The sequence below is a fragment of the Phyllobates terribilis genome, unplaced genomic scaffold (assembly GCF_046119375.1).
Source record: "Phyllobates terribilis strain yellow unplaced genomic scaffold, ASM4611937v1 Scaffold_2__4_contigs__length_985480577, whole genome shotgun sequence".
Classification (NCBI taxonomy): Eukaryota; Metazoa; Chordata; class Amphibia; order Anura; family Dendrobatidae; genus Phyllobates; species Phyllobates terribilis.
The window spans coordinates 132,425,911-132,449,989 of NW_027362762.1; positions in this window are offsets into that span (position 1 = coordinate 132,425,911).

Consider the following 24,079-nt stretch of genomic DNA (forward strand, 5'->3'; position numbering starts at 1 on the left):
CTCTGCGGCTGCTTCACTCTCCCCTCGAATGTCTGAAGGAGGGGAGAGTGAAGCAGCCGCTGACTGGCCTCAGGGATCACGTTACATAACAATGTCACTTGAGCCCCGGGAGAACAAGTGCCAACATCGCTAGAATGGCAAAGGCACCAGAGGTGAGTATAGTGGTTATTTTTTTTTCTTGGAGGAAACCTAGTGATTGAGATTAACCTAGGAAACCGTATTTGGTTTTGTAAATTCTAATAACTTCCAATGCATACATACAGATGCCATACGGACGTAAATAATGGTTCTCATACAGATGGCACACAAATGAGAACATGGATGAAATATCATCCATTTTTTTAAGAATGACAGCTCGATGATTTTTTTTTAAACTTGTGTGAACTTAGTCTTGGATACTTTTGATAAACGAGGCCCATAATGGCCTCATCCTTGCATTTTTTATGGAGTAGCTTTGGAAAAAAGATCACATAGCCAAATTCTATTTTGGATGCATTTAACTAATCTCCATTTAATAGCAATATAACATGCATTTTCCAACATTTTTTTTTTTTTACTTCAACTCCATATCTGTTGCATACTGTTTGTAATTAGAAAAGCTGATTTGCGTAATTCAGGACAGATGGTCACTCATGCTCATTTTACAAGTTATATAATAAATAGAAACAATGGAGAACAATCCCATACATAATAAGTGCGATGTGTGGCAATAACATTTTATTGTATCACGTAAAAAGTATAATGAAATCTTTACATTGTATATCTTAAGTCCGAACCATTAGCAAGTTTGTTTATTAAGTTACCATATAACTTCCTCCCAATACCCACAATGTGTTACATGAGCCACAGTAGCAGATTATATAGGAAGTTACAGAAAATGGTTCCAATTAGACCTTGTCTGGTTGTCATTACAATCAGACTCCATTTTTTCAGCTGTAATTCTGACTCAGTGTTGTTTGTGCAGTATTTGATCATGCTTCGGAAAGTTGTGTTTATAGAGGACACATGCCCACAGAGCTGAGAATTCACACAGCTGCTGTCTGAACCTCCTGCTCCAACACCATATGACTGTCTGATATGGTAATTAAGCAGCAGAATATCCAGGGTTAACTGATCACTCCTGTAAATGCAGATGCATATGATTTATACATGCCACATGGTTGCAATGTAATAGACTAAATACCTATGCAGGTTGTCCATATAAAAATACAATATGTATGGAAACAAATTACTACTATGAAGGGAGTGAGCAGTGTAAGACATTGGCCCAGATGTTGAGAACTTCACAAAACTCATAGTAAAATGCCTGTGAGCAAGTTCATAGAATTGTCTCTATGGCCTTTTCTCAGCAAAGCCATGCTGTGCATGACATCTGCATAGACCCCAAGGTCCAATATACCATGGGTAAGGAAAGGTAATCATATGTGTAAATATGCAGTGATGTACTGGTTTTGATAATAACTACCATTTTCTATAAATAACATATATTCTGTTACATGTTTTATTGATTATTTATGTCTATAAAGTAGTCGTTTTTCAGGAGAATAAGTAAGATTATTTTTCAGAAATTCATCATGGGGCATATTTGCCATTAGATGTTAAATGTCAAGTGCCTAGGGTGGCAGGTTGCATGGGGCGACATTAAGTGCTACAGATAAAAGTCATATTTTGTTTTAAATTCCCTCTCTTCCTCCAACCAGATGTGCGCTTGTCAGAGGTGGGAAGAGTCTGTAGGAGAACAGAAATGTTTAAACAGTCATACTGAATATTTTCCTATTGACTTGGATACATTGTTTTAAGACTTAAGGCAGCGTAAACTGACCTGCTGTGCGTGTTTCGAATCCGCAACATGTCAATTTCTCTTGCAAGTACACTGAGTTTTTTATGTGCAGATTTTCTCCATAGAATTGCATTAATTGCAGAAATTTTGCAGGTAAAAAAACGCATGTAATCTGCACATGAAGTGTTGTTGAAACTGAATACCAGCAAGTTTAAAAAACAAAGCAGTTTTATTTAAAACATGACATACTAAAAAAAGCCAAAAACTGCAGTGTCAAAAATGTGATTAAAATATATATATATAAAAAAAGCACACAAAAATGCAATGAAAAAAATGCATGTAGAAATGTAAGTAACCTAATTTACTTAAGTGCAGAAATGCTTCAGAAAATCTGCAACATCAAAAGCTCACCAAATACTCATCGTGGGAACGTAGTAAAAAACCTAGCATCTTACAGTTCAAACAAAGTGGATGGAATTTATAGAACTCTCCTGCCCACTGTGCTTCCTATTTACTCAGAGTAAACTGACCTGCAGTGCGTGTTTCCAATCCCCAACATGTCAATTTCTTTTGCGGATGCACTGAGTTTTATGTGCAGATTTTTTTCCAATAAACTTGCATTAGATGTGGAAAATCTAACCTGCGCTGCGTCCAAAACGCTGCGTTGTACAGTAGAAACACAGTGGATGGGATTTATAGATATCCCATGCCCACTGTGCTTCTATTTGACGCCGCGTAAACTCACCCGCAGCGCGGCTTTACTAGCCAGTCTCTGCAACAGAACTTTCCACGATAGAATGTATAGGGTGCGGATTCTCTGTATGTGTTCAATGAACACATGCGGATTTACCTGCGTGATTAGAACACAGCACTTTGGACGCAGCGAAAATATGCTGCTTCCAAAACGCTGCTATAGCCTAATCGTGGGCACATAGCCTAAGGCCACGTGCACATGTTCAGTATTTGTAAGTCAAAACCAGGAGTGGGTGAAAAATGCAAAAGTGGTGATGTGTTTCTATTATACTCTTCCTCTTATTGTTCCTCTCCTGATTTTGGCTTACAAATACTGATGTAAAATACTGACCAAATACTCAACGTGTGCATGTGGCCTTAGATGTTGTGTTTTTGAGGCAGCGAAAATAAGCAGCATTAAAAACCCACCAAATATTCATCATGGACACAAATCCTAAGGCCATGTTCACACGCTCGGTATTTGGTGAGTATTTTACATCAGTATTTATAAGCCAAAACCAGGAGAGGAACAATCAGAGGAAAAGTATAATAGAAACACGTCACCACTTCAGTATTTATCACCCTCTCCTGGTTTTAGCTTACAAATGCTGATGTAAAATACTGACCAAATACTGAATGTGTGAATGTGGCCTAAGGCTTACGTTCCCGCAATTGAGCTTTTGGGAGTTTTTGATGTTGCAGATTTTTTGCACCATTTCTACCCCCATTAAGTAAATTAAGTTACTTGCATTTTTTCCATTGTGTTTTTAAGTGCGACTTTTTACATGTGTTTTTATCACGTGTTTGACACTGCAATCTTTATTTCCGGTTGGTATGTCATGTTTTAATCAAAGCTGTGTAATTTTTGATATCTCCTGGTATTTGGCTTTGACAAAACTTTATTGATACAGTCATGTGTGGTTTACATGTTTTTGATGCATTTCTACCACAGAAACGCACTAAAAACAAATTTTTTTCATTGCGGATTTTCTGCAACTAATGCAAGTTTATGGGAAAAATCTGCACATAAAACTCAGCATGTCCGGATGAGAAATTGACATGTTGCAGATTTGAATCACGCACTGCAGTTCAGTTTATGCTGAGTAAATAGGAAGCACAGTGGTCATGAGATTTCTGTAAATCCCATCCACTTTGCTGAAACTGTAAGACGCTGCGTTTTTGATGCAACGAAAATTTGCAAAGGTTTCTTTTGCTTCCTGGCTGCTGGAGGTCCAAACTGAGTGCGCTCCAGGCTGCTAGCTGAGGAAGCTTTGCCTCCCAGAATGTGAGAAGTGCACGGTGACTGAAACTGGCCACATTCAGCCTTCTTAAGAGTGGCATAAGCAAAAACTAAAGCATAGAGCCTAAAAGCGGCACGTGTTCCTTGGCTAGGTAACCGGCTACTCTTATACCTCAGATGGCCATTAACCTTGGCAGCAAGCAGTACACTGTAAAGTTAAAGGGAACCTAACACATGAAAAGATGCTATTAACCTGCAGATATGGGGTTAATCTGCAGGTTAATAGCATTATGAACCTGCCCGGTGCCTGCACTTAGAGCCCCGCTGCCTGGAGGAAATTAACTTTACTACTTTCGGGTATCAGTCACAGGGATGGTGCTGGCACAGGTTCAGTCGCTGCTCTGTGTACAGAGAGCGTTGGCGGTAACCGCGCCCCCGGCACTGACTGGCAGCCAGCACCGCTCCCATGAGTAAAAGCTGAACACTTCCTGTGAAGAATAAAAAATATATCCTCACGGCAGTGCATCTTTAAACGCTGTTTACACCATTGCAGAGATTTTTTTTTGTTATATTGCTTTCTACATGTAAAATTAGGTAATTTTTTAAAGTGGTATTCGATAAACAAAAATCATACCATTTTGTTGCTGCATGTGTATATGTCCTTCAACAGGCTAGCTCGTCTGCAAAACCTGATACAAATCCTGGTTCTAACAGCCTGAGCCGGTATAATTTCCAATGTTGAGACTGCTTAAGGTCCTTCGGAGATAGGTATGGGAATTTAGAAAAACTGAAGAATAGAGATGAGCGGTGTTCGACTTGAACTGTTCGCCAATCTCAAATTCGAGCTGTTTTGGGCGGTGTTCGAGCCGTTCAGCGAACACAAACGATTTGAAAAAAATTTGGCTGTTCGAGGTTATGTTCGATAACTGTTCGTGCACCAAAATCATAACTGGATTTTTTCTCAGTAATGATGAAAATTAATGTTAATACGCAGTTTGAGTGTACAGCGGGGCGGGGGGAGGGGCAGGGGATGGATCTCTGCAGGAATAATGAAGATCTCCATTTTTTTTTCTCTTTCCCGCATTTACAGTGGGGAGGTGCAATCTGTCAGCCTATCAGCAGCGCACACACGGAGCGAAGTGCTTTTTTTCACACAAGCAAGGGCATGTGTCATTGGCAGTGTATGTCACATGTCCTTGCCCTATAACACCCAGCCATTTTCCCCGTCGCCACCATTTTCTCACTGCTGCAGCAGCGTGTTAGACGGCACCGCTGTTGCTGTGTGCGCTATACCTTGTTTCAAGCCAATTATTATTATTACAATACCTTATTTCAAGCCAGTTTTCCCACAAATCTACAGATAGCTTGGGAGTAGGGAAGAGTTGTGATTGCAGTCCTTTTAAGGACTAGGTTACAGCATTTCCTACGACTTTTATCAGGCAGGTCTGTGCTCTTAAATAGATAGGTTGGGAGTAAAGACTAATTGTAATTGCAGTCCTTTTCAGGACTAAGTTACATCAATCCTTTTTGGCCTATTGCAGAGTGTGTTAGTCAGTGGAGTAGCCTATCTGTGTTGCGAGCTACACCACCTGTGTATAGAATACCAATTTTTTTACTGCACCTAGTGAAGTAAAACCTTTTGGGCATAGCATCATTCTATTAGTCCATCTATACTGACCTCCACCAGGTTGCAAATTGAATTTTTTTCTGCATCTAGCTCTGAAAAAATATTTGGGCTTCTAGCAGTGTGTGGGACTTGTTCTATTAGTCCATCTATACTGACCTCCATCAGGTTGCAAATTCAAAATAATTTTTTTCTGCATCTAGCTCTGAAAAAATATTTGGGCTTCTAGCAGTGTGTGGGACTTGTTCTATTAGTCCATCTATACTGACCTCCACCAGTTTGCAAATTGAATATAATTTTTTTCTGCATCTAGCTCTGAAAAAATATTTGGGCTTCTAGCAGTGTGTGGGACTTGGTCTATTAGTCCATCTATACTGACCTCCATCAGGTTGCAAATTCAATATCATTTTTTTCTGCATCGAGCTCTGAAAAAATATTTCAGCTTGTAGCAGTGTGTGGGACTTGTTCTATTAGTCCATCTATATTGACCTCCATCAGGTTGCAAATTCAATATCATTTTTATCTGCATCTAACCCAGCCAATACTTTTGGCCTAATACCACAGTTTGGCCACTCAGCTCTGCTCGGTTCCCATCCATTGTTTTTTTGTGCAAACAACTCCAGAGTTGTGAATTAGTTAACCACCAAAATGAGTGGAAAAAATCCTGCTGCTGGTGGAAAGGGGAATAGGAGTGTTGGGAAGGGGAAAAAAGGTTGTGTCCGTGGGGTAGGTGTTAAAGCAAGAGTAACATCTGCAGAAGAAAGACCATCTTCCAGCCAAACTAAAATGTCTACTTCTTTTAGCGGACAATGTGATAAGATCCCTTTCTTACGGCCACGCCAATTGCTACAAAATCCAGATGAGGCACAAAAACAGCAGGTGCTTCAACGGATATCAAGTGCTCCTTTAAGTGGGCTCTCCTCCACCTCAACTTCAACATCACAAATACTCCAGTCCTCAGAGGTGTCACCCCAATCGCACTTGCTTCCTCACAGCTCCCAAATCTCCAGCTGCCCATCTGAGTATGGGGTAGAACAGATGCTTGAGTCTGCAGAGCTGGTTACTCATACTATAGCCTGGGAATCAGAGGTCGGCTCCAGAGCTTCTGTGAATCCAGACGAGGAAATGATCTGCACTGATGTCCAGAATCTTTATGAGTCGGATCCAGGACCAGACGCAGAAGGATCTGACCATAATGTAGACCCTCATTCCCAAACTGTAACTCCTGTTGGTGGAGACAATGAGGAAGACGATGATGAGACTCAAATACCTGATTGGAGCGACAACTTTAGTTTTTTGTCAGGGCTGGAACAGGTTGGCTCTGAGGACGACGGGTGTGATAACACACAGGGTGATGATGATGAGGTTGGAGATCCCACTTACTGTCAACCCACAGTCAGCCAAGAGATGAGGTCAGCAGAGGAGGTGGAGGAGGATGCTAGTGACGACGAGGTCAGGTTGCGCCTTCCTGGACAGAGACGTAGTACTGGAAGCACGTCAACAACTGCATCCTCAAACACAACTCTGCCTCTGACCACAAGTCGTGGTGGCTCTTCAGGTCGCATGGGTGCTAAGCCTTGCATAGCCTGAGCATTTTTTCAGATCGATAAAGATGACCCAACTCGTGTTATCTGTAACATTTGTCAGCAAAAGCTAAGTAGAGGCCAAAAAATACATAGTTTGAGTACTTCATGCATGAACCGGCACATGGACATGAAGCATAAGTTGCAGTGGGAAACTCACTGTGCTACAATGCGAACTAGCCGGCCGGGCCAACCACCGTCTGCCACATCTTGTGCATCCGCGGCCTCTTCATCCTCTGTGACTGGGGGGACAGAAGTCACACCTGTTTTGGGACGCAGACCTGCCACCTCTTTACACGCAACAACCAGCGTGATTGGCAGGTCATCATTTTCTTTGGAGGTGGTAACACCAGCTGGTGTTGAGCGCTGTCCGACATCGATAGCACCACCTTTGGATCAAGGCAACCTAACACGTCCGCCTGCATCTTCCTCACAGACCGGCAGTTTGCCGGGGACACCCTTCTCAACCCCGTCTAAGCACAACAGCCAGCCCTGGGTCCCTCAGATGTGGACAAGTAAAAGACCATTTCCTCCTAGCCATGAGAAAGCTAAGAGGTTGAATTTCACCATCTGCAAGCTCTTGGCTACAGAAATGCTGCCTTTCCGCCTGGTGGACACAGAGGATTTTCGAGACCTTATGTCCGTCACAGTGCCCCAGTACCAGATGCCCAGTCGGCACTACTTCTTAAAGAAAGGTGTGCCTGCGCTCCACCAGCATGTCGCACACAACATCACCGCTTCTTTGAGAAACTCTGTGTGTGACAGGGTGCATTTCACCACAGACACTTGGACGAGTAGGCATGGACAGGGGCATTACATGTCGCTGACTGGGCACTGGGTAACTATGACAAGGGGCTGCTGTCCAAGTCTTGCAGTACCCACGAGTTGTGCGTCAATCCTCTTTATCTCAAAGTTCCTCCACTGCTTCTGCCTCCTCAACCTCCTATCGGTCCTCCACCTGCACCCAAAGCCTGTCTGGTCATGCCACAAGCTTTCTAACTGCGCAGAAGGGATCCTGCACACCTCCTTACTATGCTGGCAGTAGGGCTCAACGTCATCAGGCGGTTTTTACTTTGAAATGTCTGGGAAATGTGAGTCACACAGCTGAGGAGTTGTGGTCAGCTCTGGAGAGCCAATTTCATGAATGGTTGTCTCCACTGGACCTGAAACCAGGGAAGGCCGTGTGCGACAATGCTGCAAACCTGGGTGCGGCCCTTCGTCGGGGTAATGTCACACACGTGCCTTGTATGGCTCACGTGTTGAACCTGGTTGTCCAGCAATTTTTAGCCCACTATCCCGGACTAGATGGCCTTTTGCAGAGGGCACGGTCGCTGTGTGCTCACTTCTGCCGTTCGCATCCCGCAGCTCAGCGACTTACATCTCTACAGAAGTCATTGGGCCTGCCACTTCACCGGCTAAAATGCGATGTGCCTACCCGGTGGAATTCAACTCTGCACGTGTTGCAGCGACTGTGGCAGCACCGACAAGCCCTGGTGCAATGCGTTCTGACGTATAGCCTGGGCCAACGAGATCCAGAGGAGGGGCAAATCACGCTGGAGGAGTGGTCTCAGATAAGGGACCTATGCACCCTTCTGCACAGTTTTGAAATGGCGACGAAGATGTTTAGTGCTGACGATGCCATTATCAGCATGACTTTTCCGGTGATTTACATGCTGGAGCACATGTTAAACAGAATTTGGAGTCAGGTGATGGCACAAGAGGAGGTGGAGGAAGTAGAGGAGGAGCAGTTGTATGCGGAAGGGCTAACATCTGCAAGGTCCAGACGGTCGGCAGCACCAAGGCGGCAGGCATGTGAGGGTGGGGGAGATGGTTTTACCAGGGCGCATGGTAGCAGTCAAACTAGTGAGGAAGGTGCAGGAGCCCAGGAAGAAGTGGAGGACGAACTGATGGAAGACTCATCAGATGAGGGAGACCTTGATCACATTTCTGTTGTGCGAGGTTGGGGGGAGAGGACAGAGGAAGGAAGTATGATTGTTACCTCGCCACCAACACAACAGGGACTTGGTGCTCCTGGATGCGCAAGACACATGAGTGCCTTCTTGCTGCACTACCTGCAACATGACCCTCGAATTGTGAGAATTAGAAATAATCCTGACTACTGGGTTGCCACACTGTTAGATCCCCGGTACAAAAGTAAATTTGCAGAAATTATTCCTGCCATAGAAAGGGATGCACGCATGCAGGAGTATCAGCGGAGACTGTTGCAGAATCTTACATGTGCTTTTCCACAAAACACCAGTGGTGCAAGGAGTGAATCTCACAGTTCCAACTTGCCAACCGTGGGACCGTCGAGTGTTCAGCACTCAAACCGTAACAGAAACACAGTATCTGCTGGTAACATCAATTTTGCAGAATCATTTCACCACTTTTTTAGCCCATCCTTTGCAAGGCCACAGGAGACAAGAAGTCTGACACATAGTCAACGCCTAGAGACGATGGTACAGGAGTATCTCCAAGTAAACATTGAAGCCATGACTGTGTCACTGGACCCTTGCTCTTTTTGGGCTTCCAATCTGGATAAATGGCCGGAGCTCGCCACTTACGCCTTGGAGATCTTGTCATGCCCCGCAGCCAGCGTTCTGTCTGAACGTGTGTTCAGCGCTGCTGGTGGTGTGCTGACAGATAAGCGCACGCGGCTCTCCACTGATAATGTAGACAGACTCACGTTCATAAAGATGAACAAATCATGGATCCGAAACGACTTTTCTACCCCTGTGTCATCCTGGGGAGAGTAAAAGCTTGATGATTGGTTAAAATCACCTCACCAACCATTTTAAGCTTTCAAATTACTAATCATGTTTATCTGTATCTTGGCTGGAAAATAATTTGGGCTTTGTAGCAGTGTGCAGTAATGATTCTATTAGGCCATCTATACTAAGCTCCACCAGATTTAAAATTACTAATCATGTTTATCTGTATCTTGGCTGGAAAATTATTTGGGCTTTGTAGCAGTGTGCAGTACTGATTCTATTAGGCCATCTATACTAAGCTCCACCAGATTTAAAATTACTGATCATGTTTATCTGTATCTTGGATGGAAAATAATTTGGGCTTTGTAGCAGTGTGCAGTACTGATTCTATTAGGCCATCTATACTAAGCTCCACCAGATTTAAAATTAATAATCATTTTTATCTGTATCTTGGCTGGAAAATTATTTGGGCTTTGTAGCAGTGTGCAGTACTGATTCTATTAGGCCATCTATACTAAGCTTCACCAGATTTAAAATTAATAATCATGTTTATCTGTTTCTTGGCTGGAAAATTATTTGGGCTTTGTAGCAGTGTGCAGTACTGATTCTATTAGGCCATCTATACTAAGCTCCACCAGATTTAAAATTAATAATAATTTTTAGCTGCATCTAGCCCGAAAAATAATTTTGGGGCTCCTAGATGCGCAAGACACATGAGTGCCTTCTTGCTGCACTATCTGCAACATGACCCTTAGATTGTCAGAATTCGAAGTAATCCTGACTACTGGGTTGCCACACTCTTAATCCCTCACACTCTTCGATCAACCTTTTCATTTTAATAAAGAACAAAAAAATGGTCATTTTTGAAATTATAAGCATTAGCAGGTTATTAGAAACTGAAATCAAACAGTTTTCAACTCAAAACTTTATTCTAGGTGATGTTACATTTGCACATAGGACTCCTTGTTCGAAAGGAGCTTCTGAACTCTCTCGTCCATTGAATTTGTCAGGTTTTGGATGGTTTCTGCTTCAATTGTTTGCATGAGGACAGAATACCCTCCCAGAGCTGTTGCTTAGATGTGAACTGCCTCCCGCCATCATAGACACTCCTTTTGATGATGCTCCAGAGGTTCTCAATGGGGTTGAGGTCAGGGGAGCATGGGGGTCACACCATAAGTTTGTCCCCTTTTATGCCCATATCAGTCAGAGATGCAGATGTGTTATGTGCAGCATGAGACGGTGCATTATCATGCATGAAAATGATCTTGCTATGAAATACACGGTTCTTCTTCTTGAACCATGGCAGGACGTGCTGTTTGAGAAACTCCACATACATTATGGAGTTCATCTTTACCCCTTCAGGGATCCTAAAGGGGCCGACAATCTCTCTCCCCATGATTCCAGCCCAAAACATTACTCCACCTCCTCCTTGTTGGCGCTGTAGCCGTGTTTGCGTGGGGTGTCCATCAACCAGCCATCCTCCACTCCATCCATCTGGACCATCGAGCGTTGCACGGCACTCATCCGTGAACAAAACAGTTTTGAAGTCAGTCTTCATGTATTGTTTGGCCCACTGGAGCCGTTTCTGCTTGTGTGCAGTTGATAGAGGAGGTCGACAGGATGGCTTATGCACAGCTGCAAACCTCTGAAGGACCCTGCATCTTGTTGTTCGGGGGACGTTGGAGGCACCAGCAGCTTCAAAAACTTGTCTGCTGCTATGACAAGGCTTTTTTGCCGCTGCTCTTTTAACCTGACGTAATTGCCTGTAGGAAAGAGTCCTCAATTTGCCCTTATCAGCACGCACACGTGTGTACTGTGAATCAGCTACATACTTCTTGATTGTGCGATGATCAGGATGAAGTGTCTTGGCAATGTTGATTGTAGTCATGCCTTGACCTAAACACTCCACAATTTGTTGCTTCTCAGCAGCCGACACATCCTTTTTCTTTCCCATTTTGGCAGAAAATGTAGGCTGCTTAATAATGTGGGACAGCCTTCTTAAGTAGTCTTGTCTTTCATTGGACACACCTGCCAAACTAATTAGCACAGGTGTCTGCAATTGCTTACAGTGATATAAAGAGCCCTGACACACATCACCATCAATGAGTTTAACTGACAGACAAACAAATTCTTCCCTTATCACTCCTAAACACTTTTTCATAATAATTTGGAACACAGTGTACATGTGCTTTTCCACAAAACACCAGTGGTTCACGTAGTGAATCTTACAGTTCTAACTTGTCAACCGTGGTCTGTATGGAGTTGTTCAGTAAAGGGCCCAAAATTAAGATAACATAGACGGGAGAGGTCTCTATGAATAGGAATTCCTAAGTATTTGATACCCTGTGAGGGCCAGGCAAAGGGAAAGTTGGACTGGATGGAATCCTGTATGGATTTGGGGAGGGAGACATCGAGGGTCTCAGACTTCGCTGCATTGATTTTAAAATTTGACCATGTAACAAAGTGATCTATTTCAGCCATAACAGCAGGGATGGATATATGTGATTGAGTGATATATACTAGGACATCATCAGCAAATAGAGAGCACTTGTACTCGGTGCCTCCCACCTCAATCCACCTAATATTGGGGTTATGGCGAATTGATGAGAGCAGGTGCTCCGTCACTAGGATGTATAAGAGAGGGGACAGAGGACATCCCTGCCTGGTTCCATTGGTGATTATGCAAGGTGATGAAAATGTTCTGACGCGCCCCCTGGGCCTTGGGACACCCGGAGCCGGACCCTTTTTGGTGGATGCTGGTGGTTGTAGTCTCCGTGGCGGCGACCCGGTTCCATGGCTCAGGGCGGTCAAACCAGTAGCGGAACTATTTATGTGGTTTTGATGTTTAAATGTCCGACTATGCCACTCGTGGATTGCGGTCAGAGTGAACCGCCGCTGCAGGGCAGACCGCTGAGGCTGGTGTTGTGGGTGCAGCAGAGCGTAGTATAACTCCCCACGGGAGGAGTATAGCCTCAGGGCAGTGTATGCGGAGGATGGGGGTGATGGTGCAGGGCAGCAGCAGTAACGACACGGAATCAGTGATGCAGTCCAGGGCCTTTACTCACAGTTCTTATTATCCAGACCACTTCTGCAGGTAACGGCTGCCCACGTCGTACTGTGCTCACCAGGTGAGGGGCTCAGACAACTCCCAGATAACTTTGGAGCGCTTCACAGGACCCCCTTTGTGTGTCCTTTGTCTGGCCTATCTTACCAACGCTTCGGTCCGGCTGCCTCGGGCCTCCTCTTGGTAAACTTGGCGCCAGTTTCCCTGACCCTATGTGGTGCCTTCCTAGCGGGTGTAGCGAGGGGCTGCGCCACACAAAATGTCACAGCCTCCGGTTTCTAGCTGAGGGTTGTTTCCCGCCTCCACTAGTTTCGGGGACCGGTCTCCCCCTTTGGCCTGACCTCTCCACGCAGGTGGATTCGGGCGTGCGGTGGCGACCCGCCCGTCCGCACCCCTGGGATCCCTTCGTTCCCCGTTCCTGGAGCCTTCTCCGCTCCTCTTCCTTCCTTCTCCCTCTTCCAGGCCTGGGCCTCTGTTACTAGGCCCGCATCCGGAGCAGAGCTCATGCAGAGCCCCTGCTCCCTGTCACTTCTGCTCAGACTTCTCTGCACTGAACTAAGATGGTGCCCACCTTTTATACTCCCTTCTCAATGCACCCAGGAACTGCTTCCTCCCTGCCCCTGCACTACAGGGTTCCCCTTCCTCGGTGTTCCCTCCCCCCACTCCAGCCAGGGACAGGGACTGTCGTGCCCATCTCAGGGGCATATTGGTCGCCCTGCCCCACGGCAATGTGGTGTAATGCATGCAGGTGTCGGGGTCCTGATCCACACTCCATCCTTACCTGAGAGTGAGATATCACACCTCTGGGTGAGGTGCAATACCTCTGTAGCAACCGAGCCCTTGGGTTGCTACAGTTCCATTTATCTTCAGCCTAGGTGACGTATTGCGATACAGGGCCGTGATTTTGGCTATAAAAGGGTCCCCTAGACCCCTACCCCAAACTTTTTAAGAGAATAATATATGGTGTGCCAGGAGACTCTATGGAATGCTTTCTCAGCATCCAACGAGAGTATCTAATTACAAATTTTTAACTGCATCTAGCCCAGGAAATACTTTGTGCCTAGTAGCAGTGTCGGCTAGTCAGCGGATTATCCCAGATGTTAAGCAAGCTACACCACCTGTAGTTTGGACACTTAATTTTTTCAAAGGAAATGCTTTGAGACCCCGGGATACTCAGTGAAGGGCATCGGGAGGCACCCCAAGGCATAGGGGCTGGGACTGGCTGTAGGATGCCTTGCGGTGGACCACCGAGCTCGATCCTTATAAAAGCTTTTTAACTGCAGCAGCTTTAGTGGACGCTACTGGAGCTGGAATTACGCGGCTGCTGGCATGAGACTTGCCCTCCAATAGATCCTTGTAAATGGATTTAAAGTGTATTCATTCAAATTAGAGAGACAATTTAAATTAAAAAGCTTAGAGCTGCCTCCACCACAGGGGGGGCTCGCTCGACCCACCAGCGGACAGGCACCAGTATTGGGAGAGGGGGGCTGGCCGTCAGGGTCCGCCGCGGCTCTGGCACAAACCCGGCGACACAGAGGTGGCACGGGCAGGAACGGACTGGCCGTGTCGGCTTCTCACTTTTTGGATTTTAGAAGGGCATGACATGCCTATATCTGTGTCTCCCCCTCTTTTTACTCCTCCACCTCTTTTCTTTTCGCATGACTATATGTACTTGTCACTTTTCCATGTGTTAGTTATGTCTTCTGAGCAGTTTGTCAGCTTTTGGACACCTTTGAAGGTGTTTTCTATGTGTTTCTATGTGTTTTTGTTTGCCTGCCATTGGTTTTAACGGTGTTCGAAGGTGTTCGACGAACAGTTCGGCGAACACAAGGGTGTTCGACGAACCGAACCGAACTCGAACACTATGGGGGTGGCTCAACACTACTGAAGAACTGAAGGAGCAGAGATCGGTAAGTATTCTATAGTGTGTGTGTGTATGTAATATATATATATATATATATATATATTATATATATTATATATAATGTATATATATATATATATTACAGTTGTGCTCAAAAGTTTACATTCTCCGACAGAATTTTTCCTTTCTTGACCTTGATGTTTTTGGTTGTCATTAAGATTTAAAAAGAGAAAACACAGTAGTTTGACAATAAATGGCTTCACCCAACCAATAACCATAAGCGGAGAAAAAGTTTTATTGTTATCATTCATATTCTGTGAAACAAGGCCAAGAAAGCAAAAATTCTGCCGGGGTATGTAAACTTTTGAGCACAACTGTGTGTGTATATATATATATATATATATATATATATATATATATATATATATATATATATATATATATATATATATATATATATATATATATATATACTGTATATAATTTTTTTTTTTCTTATGTGATCTGTGCATGTACACTGATGAGAAAGAGGGTAACAATGTTTTGAACTTTTGATTTTCAGGCTCCTTATCTCACCATCCGCTACTGCTTCGACCATGAGACTACCATCATTTTATAGACAATCATCTTGGCTATCTCATACATAAATTTGACTTGCAACTTTAGCATATGATTAGTTATGCAGATTCTTGTCATGTCATTGCATTCTTAATATTTTGCTCCTGGTGGTGGAAAAATCTTTTTCTTCCTATATAGAACAAATTACAACCTGTTCTCACATTCCCTAATAGCTCAGTGTGTTATTAGGTTAATTCCCAAGCGAAAGGTCACTGGTTCAAAACGAGGAGCAGCCATGAAGAAGATTTCTAAAGAAAAGAGAAACAGCATCACCCAGCTCATTGATAGTGGCCAAGAAAATTGCCAAACTGCATCATGTGCGTGCCATGACAGTTGGAAGAATATGAAATGAAGTCCGTCCATCCATTCAAAAGCCAAGAGGAGGATGTTCAGGCAAAGTATCGGAGTCAACAAGTTGGCTCACCACAAGTCTATCAGTTCTTGTGCGACAAACACAGCAGTGGAGGTGCTTTGTAATTGTTATGACTGCATGTACACACTCACACGGATAACGTACAAACCAGGAGAGACAAACATCTGAACCCAACAGGTCCCTGTTCAGACTAGGAAAGTCCCTAATTTGACCCTGATTTTTCCCTGCCTGACAGTGGAGGTTGGCACCCTAAGTATACACAATGGCACCCCCCACTCAACGTCAACTTACCTTATATGTCCTTAACTGCACCCTCTCTATTAACAATGTGCAACACTAAAGCAATAATAACTATAAAGTGAAATACACATTGAGGAAAAGGCACAGGCCTATGAACAGGTACACATACACTGTGTTCCAAATTATTATGCAAATAATATTTTCTCAGATTTTCCCAAATTACCTATATGAATTGCAGTCATTGTAATTTCCAGTCAAATAACTATTAGAGTACAATTGAAAGGTTTTTGTACAAACTGCCTATGATAACAGTATATCTTTTAAAAAATAAAACACTCAAACTGCACTCAAAATGCATGTTCCAAATTATTATGCACAGCAGAGTTTTCAACCTTTTCATTTTAATAAAGAACAAAAAAATGGTCATTTTTGAAATTATAAGCATTAGCAGGTTATTACACACTGAAATCAAACAGTTTTCAACTCAAAACTTTATTCTAGGTGATGTAACATTTGCACATAGGACCCCTTGTTCAAAAGGAGCTTCTGAACTCTCTCATTCATTGAATTTGTCAGGTTTTGGATGGTTTCTGCTTCAATTGTTTTGCATGAGGACAGAATACCCTCCCAGAGCTGTTGCTTAGATGTGAACTGCCTCCCTCCATCATAGACACTCCTTTTGATGATGCTCCAGAGGTTCTCAATGGGGTTGAGGTTAGGGGAGCATGGGGGCCACACCATAAGTTTGTCCCCTTTTATGCCCACAGCAGCCAGAGATGCAGATGTGTTATGTGCAGCATGAGATGGGGCATTATCATGCATGAAATGATCTCAACGGGAGGGGTATGGCCTCAGGGCAGCCGACGTGGATGATGGGGGTAGCAGGAACCACTCAGAGACGATGCGGTGTAGTTCAGGGTCTTTACTGGTGACAAAGATAGACCCTCCCGGAGTACTGGCTAGCGATCGGGGCCTGGTCAGTCCTTGAGCAGATGGGATCTCCCCTGGCCAGGCGGAGTTGTAGGCCTCCCAAACTGACTGTACTCTTCTGGCTACCTTGCTAGAGGCGGGTATAAGTAGCCCACGTCCCTGAGTGTACCGTGTGGTGCTCACCCGTATGGCCGGTGACTCGGGGCCTTCTAGTAGCTTCCGCTCCACGACGGCGGTGCTGGTCCCATGCGTGTGACCGTGCCTTCGGGTTTCTTGGCCAGAGGACCTGAAATCCCCTGCCTGACGGATTCTGCTGCTGGGTAGGAGTTAGTCCCCACAGCCTCGGACTCCGGGTCCGGTAAGAAATCTTCTCAGTCAGGGTGAGCTCTGCAGCTGCCAGCCCCTGACTCTTTGTAACACTGCTCCCACAGAGCTCCTGTTGTTTCTTCCTATGCTGCTTCTCTTCTCTACTTCTGGCATGGCCCAGGAGCTGGGCCCAGCCGGAGCCACAGCTCCCTGTCAGCCCTCCTGGCTCAACTCTCCCTCGGAACTCTCTAACCCTGCCTCAGCCCCAGGTTTATATAGGGGAAGTCCTTCCCCTCCCAGGACTGGGCAGGAGGTGTGGCATGCATAGGAACCCTGACCAAGAGACCTCCCACCTGCTCTCAGACATAACATTGCATTACTGTGGAAACCAGACCCCTGGGGTGCCACAGCAAGAACTGGCCAAGTTAGCTATTGGTGAACTGTCATGTCCATGCTGCAGTGTTCTGTCAGAGAAGGTATTCAGTATGGCCGGTGGCTTTTTCACACCTAAGTGGACCAGATTATCCACTGCAAGCATGGAAAATATTACATTTGTCAAAATTAATCAGGCAAGAATTAGATCCACCATACTATCTGTCTGCCTCTTCCCTGTCTGTCTACTACACAGTTCAGCTGCCACCAGAGCCAGTGGCCCACGGTCAGCCGGACACTTACTCCCTGTCCATCATGTCATTTACATTGTACTACTGCTGCTCGTTGTTCACTGTCAGACATCTCCTTGCCTACCCTATCATATTTTTATACTGAGCAGATTCTACTGCTGCTGCTGCCATTGCAAATTTTGCTGTACACTGTGTTTTATAGTGCTAAACTGTACTGCTGCTGCTGCCAGGTCTGCCAGTGCTGGCCCTACACTACCAGACTTCTCATTGCCTGGTCTGTCATATTTTTATACCATGGGGATTTTGGCCCTGCCATTATCACTAGACACCTACACATATCTCCCGCACTTGTCCAGTGTAATTTTTAGAAGAAATCCAAGAGATAGGTGCTTCCACTCTATTCTTCCAGGATTCTTCAATACGGTTTATTAAAGTACAATGATAAAACACAATGTGTTTCGGCTGGATGAGCATTTATCAGGTAAATAGTTCAAAAATAAAAGCGCAACCTATTTATACCTTTTCCGGTGCCAATAGTGGGCGGTGCTCATTTACATAGCAAAATATTTTCAGAGCACCTGTCCTCTCTTTTTCCTTTTTCTTAAAATTTGCCACAACATACAGAAAATTAATCTCAGAACATGCTCATACAACATATTAAACAATAAGATTTGGCACTAACCCTTAGTCAATCCGGTTTTAAAAACAGAAAGTCTTTTTCTAAGTGTTAGAAGACTTATTTAAAAAAATATTTAATAAAATACTATTATAGACATGAATTTTGTACTAACCATCTTTTTTGTATTAGGTACAGGTAATGTCATTTTTTATTTATTTTTTATTACTTTTTTCCATTAATTGTTTTATGTTTCTTCTGTTTTTTGTACAAATTTACATTTTATTTTTATTTTTTTATGTAAACACAGGATGATCAATGTATTAATAAATTCAAATATGTTCCTATTTTTTTTAAATATATTCGTTTTTTTGTATCCTAATTAGTGATGAGCGAGCACTAAAATGCTCGGGTACTCATTGTTCAAGTCGAGCAAATTGGAATGCTCAAGTGCTCGGTCCAAGGCCAATGTAAGTCTATGGGAAACTCGAGCATTTTTCCGGTGGCTCCCCCCGGCAGTCTGCAGAGGTCCTAAAAATTGCCCAAATCGATGGGAACAGTGCTCAAATGACATGGGAACAACATGGGGAAAACCCCTGGAAGCATTTCTGACTCCCAGGTCACTGCTGTCAACAACGTTGCCAGAGGTATTACGCCACTTTTACGGACTCACAATAAAACATTCAAAAACTAAACCAAAATGGATTTTCCTGGGAAATACAGTTAGGTCCCTATATATTTGGACAGAGACAACATTTTTCTAATTTTGGTTCTAGACATTACCACAATGAATTTTAAACAAAACAATTCAGATGCAGTTGAAGTTCAGACTTTCAGCTTTCATTTGAGGGTATCCACATTAAAATTGGATGAAGGGTTTAGGAGTCTCAGCTCTTTAACATGTGCCACCCTGTTTTTAAAGGGACCAAAACTAATTGGACAGATTAAATAATTGTAAATAAAATGTTCATTTCTAGTAGTTGGTTGAAAACCCTTTGTTGGCAATAACTGCCTGAAGTCTTGAACTCATGGACATCACCAGATGCTGTGTTTCCTCCTTTTTGATGCTCTGCCAGGCCTTCACTGCGGTGGTTTTCAGTTGCTGTTTGTTTGTGGGCCTTTCTGTCTGAAGTTTAGCCTTTAACAAGTGAAATGCATGCTCAATTGGGTTGAGATCAGGTGACTGACTTGGCCATTCAAGAATATTCCACTTCTTTGCTTTAATAAACTCCTGGGTTGCTTTGGCTTTATGTTTTGGGTCATTGCCTATCTGTAGTATGAAACAACGACCAATCAGTTTGGCTTCATTTGGCTAGATCTGAGCACACAGTATGGCTCTGAATACATCAGAATTCATTCGGCTGCTTCTGTCATGTGTCACATCATCAATAAACACTAGTGACCCAGTGCCACTGGCGGCCATGCATGCCCAAGCCATCACATTGCCTCCGCCGTGTATTACAGATGATGTGGTATGCTTTGGATCATGAGCTGTACCACGCCTTCGCCATACTTTTCTCTTTCCATCATTCTGGTAGAGGTTGATCTTGGTTTCATCTGTCCAAAGAATGTTCTTCCAGAACTGTGCTGGCTTTTTTAGATGTTTTTTAGCAAAGTCCAGTCTAGCCTTTTTATTCTTGATGCTTATGAGTGGCTTGCACCGTGCAGTGAACCCTCTGTATTTACTTTCATGCAGTCTTCTCTTTATGGTAGATTTGGATATTGATACGCCTAACTCCTGGAGAGTGTTGTTCACTTGGTTGGCTGTTGTGAAGGGGTTTCTCTTCACCATAGAGATGATTCTGCGATCATTCACCACTGTTGTCTTCCGTGGGCGCCCAGGTCTTTTTGCATTGATGAGTTCACCAGTGCTTTCTTTCTTTCTCAGGATGTACCAAACTATAGATTTTGCCACTCCTAATATTGTAGCAATTTCTCTGATGTTTTTTTTCTGTTTTTGCAGCTTAAGGATGGCTTGTTTCACCTGCATGGAGAGCTCCTTTGACCGCATGTTTACTTCACAGCAAAACCTTCCAAATGCAAGCACCACACCTCAAATCAACTCCAGGCCTTTTATCTGCTTAATTGAGAATGAGATAACGAAGGGATTGCCCACATCTGTCCATGAAATAGCCTTGGAGTCAATTGTTCAATTACTTTTGGTTCCTTTAAAAACAGGGTGGCACATGTTAAGCAGCTGAAACTCCTAAACCCTTCATCCAATTTTAATGTGGATACCCTCAAATGAAAGCTGAAAGTCTGAACTTCAACTGCATCTGAATTGTTTTGTTTAAAATTCATTGTGGTAATGTCTAGAACCAAAATTAGAAAAATGTTGTCTCCGTCCAAATATATATGGACCTAACTGTATGTTAAGGAGCATCCTTGCCAGGGTAATGGCTTGTATATAAGGCAAAATAAATATGCAAAAACAATAATGCTCCTCCACACCTTGGGCTATGTTCACACGTAGCATTTTTGATGCATTTTTGCACTTTTGCATTGCTTTCAACCAAGACAAATGTATTCACTGGGAAATGTCATTTTAACATTTTACAACCTTATCTGCCCATGTGGTGTGTGACACTTCATCAGACACATCCTGTTTCATTTATGATGGAGGGACTCTGAAAGTCACAAAGACTATTTTTATAGGGCCATCAGGCGGCCCTTACTATTCTTAAAGGGCCTGCAATCGGCCCTCGCTATTGTTAGAGAGCCATCGGCCGGCTATGCTTTGTTGTTCCCATTGGGTCTCCTATACTGTTATTGTGTATGCAGTGACTGCAAGGGCTGTCAAAAATTTGGACGCAACCCAATACCCCCTTGAAGAGACAAAGAGTAGGGTCTCAGTAAAAAAAATGTTCCCATTATAAAGGAGCGGGTCTCCTATAGTGGTAATGCCCATGCTGTGACTGCAAGGGCTGCCAAAATTTGGGAAAAACCCCACTAACAATTTAAAGACACATAGAGCTGGGCCACATTAACAACATGTTCCCATTAGAAAGGAGAGGGTCTGCTATTCAGTTATAGGGTATGCAGTGAGTCCAACGGCTGCCAAAATTTAGGAAAAACCCCACTAGCAATTTAAAGACGCATATAGGTGAGACTCAGTAATGACATATTCCCATTAGAAAAGAGACGGTTTCCCATACTGTTTGCCTATGCAGTGACTGCAATGACAGTCAAAAATTTGGAGGAACTCCAATGTCCCTTGCAAGAGACGTAGAGGTCGGAGGGCTTCCTGAAAACAATGTTCCCATTATTAGGAAGTGGGTCTCTCATACTGTTTACCTATACAGTGAAGCAATGGCTGCCAACAATTTGGAGGAACTCTAATGTCCCTTGCAAGAGATATGTTGATATGGTACATATGGTGGTGGAGGATGAGGATGCGGAGAAGGAGGAGGACAAGAGCAAATAGACAAAATCAGGAAGTGTATACCCATATCTGGGTGTGAAGACAGAGGTGCATGGGAATAGAGTTAGACCTCCCAAAAAAAGACACTGTATTTGTTTTTATGTTACACTGCTATCATTCGGTGGTGTTGAGAAGTCTGGCCCAATCCACCCATTGTTCATTTTCATAATAGTCAGCCTGTCAGCATTTTCAGTTGACAGGCGGATGTGCCTGTCTGTTATAATTCCACCTGTGGCACTAAAAACCCGCTCTGACAAAACGCTAGCGGCAGGGCAGGCCAGGACCTCCAAGGCGTAGAGAGCCAGTTCATGCCACGTGTCCAGCTTGGATACCCAAGAATTATAAGGCACAGAGGAATCATGGAGGACGTTGGTACAGTTGGCAAGGTACTCCTTCAGCAAATTCCGAAATTTTTCCCTCCTTGGGAGAGTACCCCGCGCATCAGGGCTTGTGTGAAGGGAAGGTCTGAGAAAACTGTCCCAGAACTTTGACAGTGTTCCTCTGCCTCTGCTGGATTGCATTTGTGTCTCTCTCGCCTGTACTCCTTGGTTGTCCAACGAACTGTGACCTCTGCTACCTGCGTTTTCAGATGGGAATTTTTGTAATAATTCCACAACAAGGGCCTTCTTTAACTGCCCCATTTTATTAGGCCTGTCCTGCGCAGGAATAAGAGACAGAAAGTTCTCCTTGTAGCATGGATCTAGACGTGTCACCAACCAATAATGACTGTCATCCCAAATTTGGACAACGAGAGGGTCATGGGAAAGGCAGCGCAATATAAACTCAGCCATGTGTGCCAGACTGCTAACAGCCAAGACTTCCGTGTCCTCACCAAGAGGACGACTGACCATGCTCTCCTCCTCCTCCTCCTCCCTGTCCTCAGGCCATCCACGCTGAACAGACTGTATGACAGTTGTGCAGGTAGTACCGTCTATAGCGCAGGAAACTAGCTCCTGTTCTTCCTCCTCCTCCTCTTCCTCTTCCTCATTGTCACCCAATCCACGTTGGTATGAGATGAAGCTGGGCTGTGTGGAATCACCCTGTATGGTTCCTTGCTCCATCTCATCATGCTCTGCCTGCAATGCATTCTCTTTAATTGTGAGCAGAGAGCATTTCAGAAGACAGAGAAGTGGGATGGTGATGCTAATTATGGCGTCATTGCTGCTCACCATCTTGGTGGAGTCCTCAAAGTTTTGGAGGATGGTACATATGTCTGACATTCATGTCCACTCCTGAGGTTTTATGTGTGGAGTCTGACCTGAATACCAACGGCCTTGTTGATGCTGGTAGTCAACAACTGTCCTCTTCAAATCCTTCCCAACATCTGCAATGTGGAGTTCCAACGCGTGGGGACATTGCAGATCAGTCGGTGAGCTGGAAGCTGCAAACCCTGCTGAAGCAAGGCAAGGGTGGCAAAAGCTGTAGCTGACTTTCTAAAATGTGCACATAGGAGGCATACTTTGACAAGCAGATCTGTCAGATCCGGGTAGGTTTTGAGAAACTGCTGAACCACGAGGTTAAGCACATGGGCCAGGTATGGTACGTGTGTGAGCTTGCCTCACCTCAGAGCCGCCACCAGGTTCCAACCACTGTCATACACGACCATGCCTGGCTGTAGGGTCAGCGGTGTCAGCCACAGATCTGCCTGCTCTTTCAGAGTTATTATTAATAATAATAATAATAATAATTTAATAATATTTTTTTTTTATAGCGTCAACATATTCCGCAGTACTTTACAATTTTAGGGGGGACTTGAACAGACAAAAAGACATTACCAAATAAGCATAACTCAAATATTAAAAGGAGTGAGGGCCCTGCTTGCAAGCTTACTGTCTATGAGGAAATAAGGGGGGGGCATAAAAGGTAAAATGTACAAATATTGTATAATACAGCCATACAGCCATAATATGCTAAATAGGGTAAGTACATAGCACTACATGAACTGGTCGCCAGCCAGTATGTGTATGACTCGCCCACTGGGCCGTGGGGCACCCGGAACCGGGCCTTCTGGTGTACGGTGCTGATGGGGGTAGTAGTGGCAACCGATCCTGTGGCTCAGGGTGGTCAGACCACATTGCGGCAGTCTATGCTTTGAATGTCCGACTACGCCACCCGTGGATTGCGGTCAGGGGTGACCGCCACTGCAAGGCAGACCGCTGAGACTGGTGTTGGTGTGCAGCACAGGGATAGAATAACTCCCCACGGGAAGAGTGTAGCCTCAGGGCAATGTAGGTGGATGCTGGGGGTGATGGTGCAGGTGCAGCATAAATCACACAGAGTCCAATGGTGCAGTTCAGGCCTTTTACTCACAGTTGATATCCAAGTCACTTCTGTCAACAATGACTGCCCAAGCC